Source organism: Pinus tabuliformis, chromosome 6 (assembly GCF_031772625.1).
Source record: "Pinus tabuliformis cultivar Carrire ecotype Pingquan chromosome 6, CPIR1, whole genome shotgun sequence".
Taxonomy (NCBI): Eukaryota; Viridiplantae; Streptophyta; class Pinopsida; order Pinales; family Pinaceae; genus Pinus; species Pinus tabuliformis.
Genome location: NC_142292.1, coordinates 1596380583 through 1596396422, shown reverse-complemented (window position 1 = coordinate 1596396422; position 15840 = coordinate 1596380583). Strand labels below are relative to the sequence as shown.

General features: G+C 34.7%; 1 pseudogene; it reads right to left on the bottom strand.

The window, feature by feature from the left end:
- Nucleotides 1-12511: 12511 nt before the first annotated feature.
- Nucleotides 12512-15252, bottom strand: LOC149264942 (GEM-like protein 5; annotated as a pseudogene).
- Between the last annotated feature and the right edge of the window lie 588 nt (nt 15253-15840).

Sequence of the window (15840 nt, the reverse complement as noted above, 5' to 3'; positions counted from 1 at the left end):
GGATATGATAAGAAGGACAAGGAAGAACAACATGATCAAAAAAAGGTAAAGGAAAAATAGAAAGGGATCATGATAAGTGAATTAAAGATGGATATGGATTAGGAAATGACTTAGAGCGAGATGGAAATGGAAGACAATGAGTTGCAAGAGATTCTTGACAGAGAAAACCTAGATCTAGAGGGGTTCTTGAGTAAGGGAACAACGGGTGGGGTAGAATCTCTACCGCAAGAATAATGCATTCGAGTAAAGCAGTTATTCTTATGGAAAACTCAGGCAAAGGGCTTGAGTGAAGACAATAGCATGGAAAGACAAGGCAATCATGGAATAAAAGCAGTAAAACCAACACCAGGATTAGCTCTAAGAAACCCGGGGAAAAAAAGGGGTAGAAAAAAGCAGAACGAGCTATTAATGGAATGTGGAAAGCTCATGATAGACTCAAGTAAGATGAAAGATCTAACCAGTTACTCCTTTACCAATCTGTAATTATGAAGTTTACAACTTGGAACATCAGAGGTCTAGGTAGCAAAAGAAAGCAGATAAGACTGAATAATAGAATGAAGTAGGTAACTCCGGATATAATTTTTGTCCAAGAAACGAAATGTTCTATTCAAAAGATAAGACAAATCCATAGTAAATGGCTTAGCAGATATGATTTTATAGAAGTCACAGCAAAAAATACCACAGGGGGTATCCTTATCCTCTAGAATCCCAAAAAATAGGTATTATAGATGTGGAGGCATCAAGAAACTATTTATCAGTTGTCATTCAGCCTGTAGGCGACATGGACACCTTTCTTGTTACGAATTTCTATGGCCCTCAAAGGTTAGATGACAAAATCAGGTTTATTGATTCCTTAGTGGACCTTCGAAACAGATTTGTAGGGCTACCGTGGGTTATAGGAGGAGATTTCAACATGATTAGATCTCTCTCGGAGAAAAAGGGGGTACAAGAGCACTAAACAAAGATTCCTCAGCTTTCCAATGTTTTTCAGAAAACATGAAGCTGGTGGACATTGATACAAACAATGGCCTTTGCACATGGAACAACAAAAGAGGAGGGGATTCCCAGGTAGCTTCCAAGCTAGACAGATTCATGATCTCTGAAGAGCTCATGCTTCTAGACAAGGAAATAATAGCAGACATTCTTCCTTTTGGAGGCTCAGATCACTGGCCGATTCAAATGGAGATCAAGGGCATTGGCACCCCAAGAAACAAACCGTTCAGGTTTGAAAATATATGGTTGTCACACCCGGATTTCAACAGCAATATTGAAAAATGGTGGGCTGAAGACCTGCAAATTCAAGGATCTTCTATGTTCCTGCTACATAAAAGACTAAAACACATCAAGCAGAAGCTAAAGGAATGGAACCAGAAGGAATTTGGCAATCTTTTCACAAGTAAAAAAATTGTAGAAAACAAAATACAAGAGCTCAATCAAACTTTGATCAAGAATGGCTTTGATAAAGACAAAAATGATCAAGCAGAGAAATATCAACAAGAATGGGAAATGTTGTGCAAACAAGAAGAAATTTTTTGGAAACAAAAATCCAGGGTACTATGGCTGAAAGAAGGAGAACGTAATACCAAATTTTTTCACAGATCTACCATTGTGAACAGAACTCACAATAGAATCTCTTCGATCAAGGATGAAAATGGCCAAATTCATCAATCCCATGAGGAGATAGATGCAGTGTTAGTAAAGCATTTTTGGGACATTTCCAAGGAAAACTTTTCAGAAAGAGAACCTTTCATTAAGAACTTAATTAAACACATACCTAAACTGGTCTCCAGAGAGGACAATTGTAATCTCAACAGACCTATAACTGAAAAGGAGATCAGTGAGGTCCTCAAGGAAATCCAAAATGGCAAGGCACCAGGGCCGAATGGATTTAATGTGGATTTCTCTAAAGCCTGCTGGAATATAATCAAAAGGGATATAGTGGAGATTGTGGAAGACTCTGGGCAGAACGAGACCATTTTGAAAGCTCTCAATACCTCCTCTATTGCCCTTATTCCAAAATAGGATAATGCTCAAACTCCAGAGAGATATAGGCCCATCGCCTTATGTAATATTGTTTACAAGATAATCTCCAAAGTTGTGGCTAACAGACTTAAACCCTTGCTACCCAAGCTCATCTCTGGGGAACAAACAGGGTATGTAGAAGGAAGACAAATTCTGGACAACATAATTCAAGCTCACGAGGTGGTTCACTCGTTAACATGCAACAAGAGAGCGGGCATGATCATGCAACTGGACATAGCCAAAGCATATGACAAAGTAAATTGGATATACATCAAAAAAGTGCTCACATCATTTGGTTTTGATCATAATTGGGTCAAATGGGTCATGGCCCTGGTGACCTCTTCCAGCTTTTCAATTTTGGTGAATGGCTCTCCTTTTGAACTTTTTCTCCCTTCCAGGGGTCTTAGACAGGGAGATCCGCTATCTCCTTTTCTCTTCATCCTCATGATGGAAGGGCTGGGGCGATCTATCAAACATGCAAGAGCAATAGGAAGAATTCAAGGACTCCAACTTTCGGAGAATGGGCAGGTTCTGACACATCAACAGTTTGTAGATGATACCATGTTACAGGGAATTCCCACAATTAAAGAAGCATAGGCTTACAAACAAATTTTGAAGGACTTCGCGAAGGCTACAGGTATGGAAGTTAACCTTACCAAATCAAAAGTCTTTTTCTTTAACACTCATATTGCCATCGAGAGAAATATATCCAGAATTTTAGGCTTTCAAAGAGAATCCCTTCCTTATAAGTATTTGGGAGTACCTCTTACAGCTAAACCCTGGAACAAGAGCATTTGGGATCCACTAGCAACTAAAATGCAAGACAAGGTTAGGAAATGGACAAATAGATCTCCAAATTTAGTTGGTAGACTAGTTCTTACTAAAGCAGTTCTCCAAGCTATCCCAATCTTTATGCTATCAGTCCTCCTAGCTCCAATAGGAGTCTTACAACATTTTCGGAATATTCAACAACATTTTCTGTGGGGCAAAGAGGAAACAAGGAAAAAAAGGACTTTGGTCTCATGGGAAAGGATCAACAAACCCAAAAACCAAGGAGGCCTGGGTTTTGACAATCTAGAGATTCTCAACAAAGCTCTAGGAGCAAAACTTTGGTGGAGGTGGGTTAAGGATCCTAAAGCTCAATGCGCAAGCATCTGGAAGGAAAAATATGCCAATGCCTGGCCGGATTTTGATATAATATGTATGACAGGAACAGTGAAAGGCTCCCCCATATGGAACAAGGCTTGGGAGAACAAAGAAGTGGTTCAAAAGAATAGTTTCTGGGAAATCAGAGAGGGAGATCTAGCACTTTTCTAGGAGGAAAAATGGCAACAAGAACCTAATCTTCTAAGGGAAGAATTTTTAGGCCTCAAGCAAGAGACTGACAATCAAGGATTAGTTAAGGTGAAAGACTTTTGGGAGAATCCACATAATGCAAGAAAGTGGAGAATTTGGAAAAAAATATAGAGTAGAGAGGATAGGACCCTCAACAATAAAGCTGAGTCCCTTAAGAGAATGCTAGATCAGAGAATAATTCTAGTAACGAAAGGGCAGGATCAACTGAGATGGGGTAACAACAAAGAGGGCAACTTCAATATCAAGGAAGCTAAAGGTCTTCTCCTTGATCTGGAACCACAAGCTCCAAATAAAACTTGGCAGAAGCTTTGGAAGCACAAAGGCTGGATGAAAATCAAACTCTTCATGTGGTTAGTTAACCACCAGAAAATTTTAACCTGGGACAACCTCAAAAAAAGGGGCATGCTGGGACCCTCCAGATGCCATCTCTGTGAGACCCAAGAGGAGACCATCGAGCATCTTCTCAATAGCTGCATTTTCACAGATAGGATTTGGGATTTCTTTACCAACATCTTCAAACAGTCTGATAGAGACAAAGAATGTATTGGTAACACCCTAAACAATTGGAGGAATAAGTTTTCTGATAATGAAGTTCTCAATTCTGCCTGGGATCTCTTGCCAGGTTTCATTATATGGAATGTGTGGAAAGAAAGGAACAAAAGAATATTCAAAGAGGTAAATACTGACTCTCTTAGCCTAGTGAAGCTAATTGTAAAACAACTTAAGGAGATAGTTGGTACCACCGTTAGGAATCTCCCCAAAAATCCTCCCTCAGTTGAAGAGTTAAGAATCCTACAGCTGTTAGACATGCAGGGGCTTATTCCTCAAGGCCTAGGTAGGAAAGCAAGCATGAGAGAGGCGATAGAGGAATTCTGGCATCCTCCCCCTGAAGGTTTTTTAAAGTACAACATAGATGGAGCTTCCAAAGGCAACCTGGGGGAGGCTGGCTTTGGGGGAGTTCTAAGGGATGAAATAGGTAGAATAATTACCCTCTTCCATGGATACCTAGGAAAATCCACCAACAACATGGCAGAACTAATGGCTTTGGAACAATGCTTAGAATTTTTGATACAGAATATTTTCCAAAATGTCATAATAGAGGCAGATTCAGAGTTAGTCATCAATGCAGCTAGGAGAATTAGTAATGGAACAGGGCCAGAAAAGGTCATAAAACACTGGAGGTTAACTCGGGTTCTTCAGAGAATTCAAGTTCATCTACAGGAGCTTCGTACCCTCAGATTTATACATGTGAAAAGAAGGGCCAACAAGTTGGCAGACATTCTTGCCAACCAAGGTGTCAGCTGCAAGAACAGCGCAATCTTATGGAGGTGGAACACAATGGCGCAGAGCAACCTGAAAAAACTCTGTCACAACCAGGCAGAGGAAGATATAGAAGAGTATAGAAGCAAAATGACAGAAACCAACTAGTAATGAACAGAGGTCAGAGGGTTGCTCAAGGTTGGACAAAAAGGTTCAGGAGGGAAGATATGCCAAGGTTAGCGATTAAGTTGACAACGATCAGGATTATTCTCCATGTTGGGTGTCAGAGTTGCCCTGAACGAAGAAAGCAGCATCTCATACTTCATCATCACCTCAAGTGTTTGCCTGTCGGCTGGTTCAGAGTCATCCCTGGCTGGCTCTTTGGCAGGTGTTTCCTTTTTCTTTTGGTTCTGGAAGATTGGGCGCATCATCTGGCGCTCTCAGCAGTCACACCACCTGAAGTTTTCTGTCCGGAAGCTACTTACCGGAGTGGAAGTGGTATTCTGGCGATCGCAAGCCCCAAAGGTGGATTTCGGTTTTCCCGATTTGGTAGCGATCACATTCAAAGGTTTACACGTGGCAGTGGGGTCGGTTGGAATACCACCCTCATCGCACACTATTGTTCGAGGTTGTTGGGGGGTGCGATATGTTCCAAGACCATCCGATCATATGAAGTGAAGCGACGGCTGGGATGGATCGTGCAGTTTGGTGGACGGGCTAGTTAAGTGTCGAGCTTCTTTCCATTGCGAAGTTGACCGCTGCCATCGGATAGGGTTAGTAGAATCAACGGTGAAGATTAATGAGACAGGTTGTCCGTAGGCTACGTTTCGTCATACATTTTGGGTGCATACTCTTCCTCTTGTACGGGGTGTGATTTTCTCGCGGCGGTTGTGATTAAAGCAGCAGGTTAGGTTTATGGTGGGAGTAGTCAGTCTTTATTACTCTTGGCGGGCCGCAAAAAGTTCTTTGTGGAAAGTGCCATTCCTTTACCATCCACAGTTACTCGGGTGGTGTGTTAAGTGGCGTTGATTTCTTTTCTGATTGGTACTTTGGTTCTGCTTCGAGTCCGAGTCTTTTTTTTTTTTGGTCTGCCGGATGCTGCATTGTATCTCTTTTGAGAGTTTTGAGGTTTTGTTGTTGGGATCGGGGCTAGTTCCTCTCGCCCGTTAACAGTTATTGTAGGTTTTCTCCTTGGTCCACAACTCACCGAGGATTGTTGTATTCTATGTATTTTAATTGTTGATTAATGAAATAGAAGGTCCGACTCTTGCTTTAGCAAAAAAATATACTTATTATGTGTTATTTCATCATTTATACTATTGTTATATGTTTTTTTTTCATTATTTCGCTAATTATATTAATTTTTTATTCGTCTTGTTGGAATTTTATAATATAATTGGTAAGATTCACAAACTGTTTTACACTTTTTTTTCGGTGGAAACATTTCTACAGTACTTAAAACTAATTATTTTGGATTGTGTACATTATCTATGATAATAAGGATTCAAGGTCACAACCCTTCTCAAATAGGAAAATTAGAACAAGATAGTGAATTTAGAAATCACTTGCATATTTAGTCTCGATTTTGACACTTATTGGTTATTCACATGTTTTTTTCTCTTGTTTAGTTCAAAGTCAATATAAATCATCATGTAGTGATAACTCTATGACGACTTTAACAATGAATATCATGTCATTGAAAGTCACGAGCCTAAGACATATACATCACATTGTCGGTTTGAAGGACATCAATTGTGTAATATGACAATGGCGTGAAAGGCACGCCTATAAGTTTTCACGATGTTTGGTGTGTGACTGACAAGACCCATGAAACCCTAGTCTGATATCTGTTCTTCATATCGTTGCCTTCTAATTTCACTCTTATTTTACTGTTTTAACAAGAATCATTTAACAAAGTATAAACGTTTCACAGTTCCATTTCAAAACTCCATGGCACCATCACGATTTGTAGTAGGGACCTCTAAGATCCAAGTAAAACAATTGGAGTGTGTATTGTAGGAAAACAATTATGTTTTCTCCCTCTCTTTGGCCTCCCATGGTTGGACCATACTGTATGGGTCCGCCATTGTCTCCTTTTCATGTTGTTGCTCCCTCTGCTAATGTCTCTGCTACATGATTGACATATAAAATACAACAGCCTCATACATAAACTACAATTTGTTTTTATTAAATGAAAAATGTATTTAATAATACAGAAGCACAACTTTCTATTTAAAAAAATCAACGGTGCCCCCAAAACACAATCATGAACCGGATCGAGTGCATTATAAGACACAACCACACTGAAATCAGTGCACAAATACCTATGATGCACCGTTGTTGGTTCACAAATTTTAATTTTCGTAGTTGTATGTCACAATTATGCATCGATGCGTGTGTATAACATTTTAGCACCGGTACAAAACGTTCAAATTATCAAACACACCGAGATAAACCACATGTTTAAATATTATTTTTGCGGTGTGTTTGATAAATATGATTGCACCGATGTGAGAGAAACATATCAAGTGAACCTAATTTGTGATGGTGATTAAGAGGCATTTGTTTGGCTTTCAAATATACTTGGTGATGCATATCAAGTGAACCTCATTTGTGATGGTGATTAAGAGGCATTTGTTTGGCTTTCAAATATAATTTGTTATGCATTTTTGTGTCCTATTTAGATTACGTGAAGTAAATATCTATTTTTTATGTATTTATAGATAAACTATTTAATGTAGACATGTCTTTATCATTGTGAACATGAAGTTATATTAACTAGGAAAAATGTAAAAAACATGAATTTTAGTGACTATGTTGTGATAAATATGTGGAAAAAATAATATTTTTTGAGTTGTTCATTCAGAAATAATAAAATATATTATTTGTCAAAAATTTAAATCTAACATATTATCCTTTTTGTATTATTTAACTCATAGTTATTATTAAAAAGAGTTAAATTTAAACTAACATAAAAGCAAATAAACAACCAAAATAACATCAAAATGTTATATATTTATTACTAGAAAAAAATTCACTTGTCTTTAAGGGAGAACTTCCAATAGAGAAATTCCCCAACTAAAAGTAACTTCGCATGAAGCCTCACGTTACTTAGAGAAATTTCTAATTTAAATTGGTAAGAGTTGCTATAAATGTTAAATTTAAATTTCTTGAATATCTCATAACTTTAGTAATAAATTAATTTTTATAAAAATATAAATTTTTAAGTTATATTAGATTTAAATTAATTGCGTCAAGAAGTGCTGAAAATATCACTATGGGAGAGATATTGTCACTTAACGTTACATTTAAAAATAGTAAATTCATAATTTAAATTAACAAATTAAAAATAGTAATAACAAAAGAAATTTACACCTTAATTTTATATAACTTTATATAGAGGTACAAAGTAACCGGAAGTAAAAAAACAATTTAGCTTTTATTACGAGGAAGAAATGTAATGAGTAAAAAATATTATTTACTTTTTACTAAAAGGAAGAAATGTAATTTTTCACATGACAATAAATATTATTAATTATATTACATTATGTGTACTTAATTTTATGTTCCATTTACTTGTGACATTTGAAACAAAAATATATTAATAATAAAAAATATTTTACTCACAACCTTAAGTAAAATATTTCAATGTCCATATTAAATAACATAATCCATAAATACTTTATATAGAGAAAAGTAAGGTAATTTAAATTGAAAATTTTCTTATATTTTCCCTTTATTGAGAAAGATTGAGAGAATTATTATTCCATTAATAGTTATTTTCTAATTCAATGTATGAGGGATATTTGTAAAATTTTCAATGTTTAAGATGGATATGATATGTAATATTTTAGAAAATATTAATAACAAAAATAATTACATGTATACATACAGGAAAAAATTATGGGGGGCACCTAGAGGGATCAAATCTCTTTTTACTCTAAAATATGTTTCCATCTTAAGAAAATTGATCTCTCTCAGTGTGCTTGGTAGATCTAGAGTTAAGATGGATCTAGGCTGCAAGTTATAATAATTTGAGACTTTAAGGTTTTTAAATGTAACAATAGATTGAATTTTATAAAGCAATATTGAATTAGTTAAATTGTATTTTTGAATGTTTTATTATTAATAGTATTTTATATTAGAAATTGAATGACTTGCACATTTTCATCTTATTAAGAACTAACTAAATTATTTTAAATTTAATTAATTTTGTTCTTGTGAGCATTGAAATATTTTACTAATTAAGTTAGATTAAGTATCAATGAACTATATAAGCAATAGAAAAATATTTATTGTAATTTTACAATCATACTTTCAACCATATTAAACTTTTTAATTTATAAAATATCTTTGCATTTTTTTAAAGTAAGTCGTTTCGCATGTAATTTCATATATAAAAGTTTGATATAAGTTCACCAATACATAATCTATAACAAATATTATTTTATAAAAATAAACATCAAGTAAGATACACATTCGAATTCACTACCATCATCTAATTATATACACCTCTAACACATATAAATTTCATTAGCTAGCACACAAATCTAATAATCTAAGAAGGCATGATCATTGTGATCACAGACAACAAAACACAAACATTGTAATCTAACATCATTACCACACACATTCTCAAATTAATATAAATCTCATTTCAAATAATTGTTATCACATACACATCTATTTGCAAGCACATTAAAGGAACATATAAAACATGACCTAACAATATACACATCAACACCAATATATAAATTAAGTACATAAACATGAAAAAAAGAAATACACCATATATATATATATATATATATATATATATATATATACAAGTCAAATAAGTGCAATCAAATATTCGATACAACAAATGTAGTAGTGTTAGCTTGGTCTGCAGTAGAAGACTATGGTTGATAAACTACTCCCTCAATGCAGTCTAGCGAACTTTCAGGTGGAGGAGGAGGTATCTAGTCTAATCTATCAGGAGAAACATAGGGCACATCCTCTAACTTTGGAATCTCATCATCAGGTGACTAACGAAGAGGTGTACCACCACAAGGATCATCGACACCCTAGAAACCATGATCTGATGTGTCGGTACTACCAAAAGCATCATGATCACCACCCTCATAATCATGATTATGATCATCACCTCATCATCGTCATCACCACACTCATTTGATGTATCTTCCACTACATGATGCCTTGCATCCCACATTGTTCTTAGTGCCCTACTAGCTCCGATGATATACCACATAAGAGACATCATCTTGCGCGAACAGTCCTTGTAGAGATCCACGAACATTAGATTTGTGCTGATACCTTGAGGCCTCGAAGGGAAGAATCCTTGCCAAACAAAAGCTCTGGCCAATATGTCATAGTAGTCCATCCAAAATTGCAAATAATCCCTATGGCCCTAGACACCCACGACCCCTTGAGGATGTACCTCACCCTCTTAGGCCTTGCCCATCTCCTCATCTCCTCCATCCAGTGGTGCGGAAGGAGGCATGTCCCCATCAAATGAGCTGGTCTACAAAATATATAGTACACAAAATTTATTAGATAATTTCATTAAACATTTTAATAAAACAAGTTAATGAACGTGCTAGAATAAATTTTATTCTAATTCATTAAAACAAGAAAATGAAACTATATTACTTTAAAGAAAACGCTAATATTACATCTATCATTTCGAGGCTCAGTTGTTGTGAAGAGAATGTTGGGACACTGTCTCCAGTAAATACCCACATACAGAAACACCAACTTGACAAAACACGTGGTCATTGTCACTAGCCAGTAGCATCAATGCCTAAGGATAAATACTGACTGGATACTCTGGAAGACCCCTCTTGGGCATCATATACCACCACATGTGCATTCATACCTCAGTGGTCAACCTAGGAGGGAAACAATCAAATGTAGGCCTCATCTCTAGAACCTCTCAAAAAATAAACAAAAAATATCAAAAGTGAAAGGAAATATCTCTGTCCCATGTCTCAATACAAGACATCTATCTAAAGCCATGGAAAGTTGCCTCAAAAAAATGGCAGACTGTTTAATGCAATGTGGAACCTTAATCAAAGAATCAACATAATACAAAAGAGGGAAACTAATATGTTTCCCATAGGTTCACTAGGGATCAATACCATACCTCGTGGGTTCATATTGGGGGATATATATTGAGGAAAAAATGACACAATATATTGAGCTTATAATAGGGGGTAAAGGGTTTTAATATTTGAAGGTATAAAAAATGGAGCTCAAAGCTAATGAAAAAATATAAATGGGTATAAAAAAATGCTAATGAAAAAATGGAAACCTACAATATCTAGTGAATTTAGGGGTTTTTAAAATTGGGAAGGTGTATTTGATTCATATCTATAGGGGGTTAGATAAAGTGATTTTTAGAGGTATTTTACAATATGTAGTCAAAGTAAGGGTATTGTTTAGTATGTCATGAATGCACGTACTATGTTAGAGGTTCATTGAGTGAAGACCCTATGGTTTCCCATCACTACTAGAGTGTGAAATGGTGGTGACTAATAGCGAGAGGCACCTAACTTCCTCTGTAGAAAAATAAGAAAACTGTAGTTGTCCACCACAAACTTGAAAATCTGATGGACAGACTGCATGAGACCCGACATATCTCTCAGTGCACCTTTAGGGATGTATCCTCCTCATAGTACTTGAGGAGGCCTACATTCCTCAAGAGCGCTTGGGTCACTATAGTAATAGGGAAAGGGTATAAATCCCTCTCCCTCTCTTTGGCCTGCCATGTTTAGACCATATTGTATGGGTCTACCTATTGCTCCTCCTCCTGCTGTTGCACCCTCTATTGATGTCTCTATTCTATGATTTATATTTAAAATACATCAGCCTCATACATAAGATACAATTTTTATTATTATTAAATGAAACGTGTATTTATAAATATATAAATATAACTTTCAATTGAAATTAAAATAACAGGTGTGCTCAAAACAAAGTCATGTACTGATGTCGGTGCGCTTTCAACTATAACTACATCAATATTGGTGCACACATAAGTATGACACACTATTGTTGGTTCACAAATTTAATTTTTGATAGGTTGTGGTGCACTTGTGCACCATGCACATCTATAACCTTTTCACACAGATACAAAATGTTTAGGTTATTGAATGCATCGAGTTATAACTATATTTTAAATCATGATTTTTTTGTGCGTTTGGTTAATATAAATTGCACTAGGTGTGACACATCAACATACAATCTGTTGCATCTTCCCCGATGTGTTTTTATTTACGAAATGCACTGCAACAACTATGGTGTGTTATGTTCACACACTGAAATTTGGTGCACCATGTAAATTTATAGGGCACAACGCTATTGGTGCAAGCTTAATATATCGAATGCACCATGCCGAATTTTTTTAATTTTTTAAAACAATGGAAAATTTAACCTAATTTGAAATTCTAATCCACTAAAAAATTAAATTGGAAATAAATATAGACATTACTTGGACATTTGGTTGTCGGGGAGGCATTATGAACATGTAATGGATAATTTTTTTCTTTAGCATGGTTTCAAAAAATTGGAAACTCGAACAGTGAGCATAGTATGAAAGGATGTTTAGAAAGAGAAGAAACGATATCAGGTAACTTGCATGCGTAAAGAGTGGTACTAGTTCTTTAGATCCCTCTCGCGATATAGATGGTAAAAATGAAAATTATGGCTAGGAGGTTTTTTTTTTATTTAACCCTCCTTAGGTGTGTTTCTCAAACCGCACTAGTGCGGGATATATCAAAGATCGCTGCACTTTTTTAATTAAAAAATACGGCATTTCATTTCTCGAGACACCCAGGGTGTTTCTATACAGGTACCACACCAATTATTTATTTTACTTTAGCACTGCTTGTTTCTTAGAAGTTAAAAAATGCATAACGGTGCACTTTAGAAGATGCCTTGGGGAATTTTGATAATTTTACCACATTGGAGCATCACTGGAAAATAGCACTATATTTTCATGAAATTTAAAAATACAGTGATGCTCCTTAGTGGTATACATCAGAAAATTTTACTATATGAAGAACACTGGTTCTATTGACTATTTGAGCATCGATGCATTGTGTTATTTAGCATCAGGTTATATGCAACATCAATGATTTTATGGATAGTAAAGCACTCATGTGTTTGTATATTTTAGACACACCGTCCAAAAAACATTTGCTAAAAGATCTTCTTGTCCACCTTCGCTACAAACATATTTTTGGGCTATTTATATATGGGCTTCTGCAAAAACCTCTACTAGAAGCTCTCTTCCATGTAGTGTACCTTACATATCTACCATACTCAACTAGAGAGAATCTCTCAACAAAAATAATACATCACTTTTTAAATAAAGGGTTTGTCCTCTTAGTATTTTATCTCACTTAAATAGTAAATATGGTGTTGTGTGTCTAGGTAAGTCTTTTAAGTAGCATATGTTAAAGTACATCTTAAGTAACCCTTGAGTTTAGGAAGGGTCTCTTTAATTTGTTGACTATAAATAGAAGTGATAACTCCTTAGTAAAAAAGTATCTCTTTAAAAAAAGTAAAGTGATGACTCATATCAATGAGTTTTTTTATAACCAGTCCATCTGATGCTATGTCACATGTACCAATAATGCTTATAGAGACAATGATTTATTTTTTACACCACATAATATCAATAGTTTTCATGTCATCAGGTTCCTTGTGTTTCCATGTTGTTTACCATCATTGGTATCACACATATATCCTCTAATTCTCAAACATATCTTGGACATCAATAATGGCGACTCTCAATGAAAATATAGGGATATAATAGAAGTAAATGGAGACAGTTTCTAGAAGAATAGAGTAGATTTTCTTTTGAGACACTAGCAAAAGTGTGGATGTAGAAAATTGTCTTTTGAGAAACTAGCAAATGTGTGGATGTAGAAACAGAATTGGAAGAAGACTTAAAGCAACACATTCTAACTAAAAGATAATAACAGAGGAAATTGAGGGAATCAAAGATAAATTCAAGGAGAAAGAGAACATTGGTGGGAAATAAATCCATTTCGTTCCATTCAAAGAAACATGAGTAGCATAAAAATAGTTCAATGATATGTTAGAGAAACTTTATAAGTATAACAAAGCCATATACATTGCATCATAGAAAAAAAAGAAAAAAATGTAGATTATGTACAGTAGGATCAAATATATTTACAATATTTTTGGGCGTCTTTCTAAAAATTACTATATGTATGATCAATAATTAGATGTATGTACAATATCTGGGTGAGAAATAGACATTTTGTTCCATTCAAAGAACCATGACCAACATAACCACAATTTAGTGATATGTTTGAGCACATTTATGAGTAGAAAAAATACATATATATTGCATTACAATAAAAATGTGAAGAGAAATGTACATTATGTACACTATAATCATCTAGACATACAATATTTCCCCCGCACTCATTTTGGGTATCCTTCTGAAAATTATTGTGTGAAAAATTTAGAATATGCTTGCTTCTTGATTTCAGCATAAAGCGAGTTTCACCTCGTCAAGCATAGTGAGAAAAATAAAATAGTGAGTAAAACATTCCATTATCATGAACATAAAAAAGCAGATATATGGTTTGTTGAATTCCATGTTTCAATATGATCTATCTACAAATCAAGATCGTGAAGTTGAAGAATCATTTTCATGATAATATTTATAAATACATTTTCACCAAATAAGGAACAAATCCCATGAACCAATTTTCATGATTATATACGGTTTGGATTTGTATATATTTCTATGTAGGCTTGTTCACATTCTCACATGGATTTATTGATCTCTCTTCCAAGAGGTATAGCCACCTACTATATCCAATCCAATACTTCAAATATTAGCTACAAAAGTTTGAGTATTGAAGGCATTTATGTTTAACATAAATACTTAAGAAACACAAGCTTCATAAAAAATATTTTTTGGAAACATGTAAAAGATTTCTTTTGGAAACCTGGGAAAGTGATATTGTGTCATACACCCAAAAAGAAGTAAACATTAAAATTAATTTGAATTCACAAACATTAGTTTGGAATTAATGTGATAATGTATGTATTACCCTGTAGTAGTTGCGAACATTCCTTCGCTGAGAAGATGTGAAGGAGAGTGGATGATCACTACATAAGGCTACCTTTTCTATTGATATGAGTAGTAGATCTGCCATAGGGCCACTACTGGTTGACAAGTAACAAGTTGAAGTTTTCAATAGCTTCTATGTTATACCAACACTAAAGCTCAACTTAAACATTTTTTTCAACTCCACATTGAGCTACTATTTTGTTCCCTAATATTAGCTTTCCCCATATTGTTTTAGACATGCTTCCCCCAAGCCTCAATGAACACAATGAAAAATTACATTTATCCTATGAAAAATTTATATTGAAAATCCTTTACTCACTTTTCTTATAATGCAATATCAATTTTTACTCATATTGCAATATTATGTAGGCAGAAAGGTTTATAGACTTACTGTGAGCCCAAAAATGTTCAACTAGGATATCAATATTTCTACTTCATCTATGCAAGTGCTCTAAGAATGAATCAACCTTAGTTGTACACAATACAAACAAAGTCATAACGCAGTGAACATATTTATCTCAAAACTCTCCATACTAAAAGTTTATAACTTCAAAGCACAATAATTGTTGGATGAGGTACCAGTAAAAAAAACCAGTCAACCAAAAAGCACAAAATATTCAAATTTTAAATAGCATCTATTTGAATACAAACAATTTATACATAAATATGAAAAGTTATAATTTATATATAAAATAAGAGTGCATGTAACCAAAATAGGGCCAAGTCCAATACATCTTTGAACCAAAAATACATGAACAAAGAGGCTCTAGATGGCCCCTACTGTGAAAAAACAAGCATTGTACAAAAACTACCTACATATCATCAAAATAATTTCCTATATTGGGATCTTCACCATCAATATCAACCTTTAAGTATTAAAATAATATAGAGAAAATTTCACATGTCAAATCAAGATTCTATTTGAGTGATGGGTACACTTTTATTAGTGTCATGATAGAGCCATTTATCATAACATACATTTAAAGGGATAAAACATTGTTTATAAAGAACGATCATATATACAAAATTCAACAGTAGAAACATGTGGGACACATAGAGATGATGATCCTCTTACATTCTTGAGG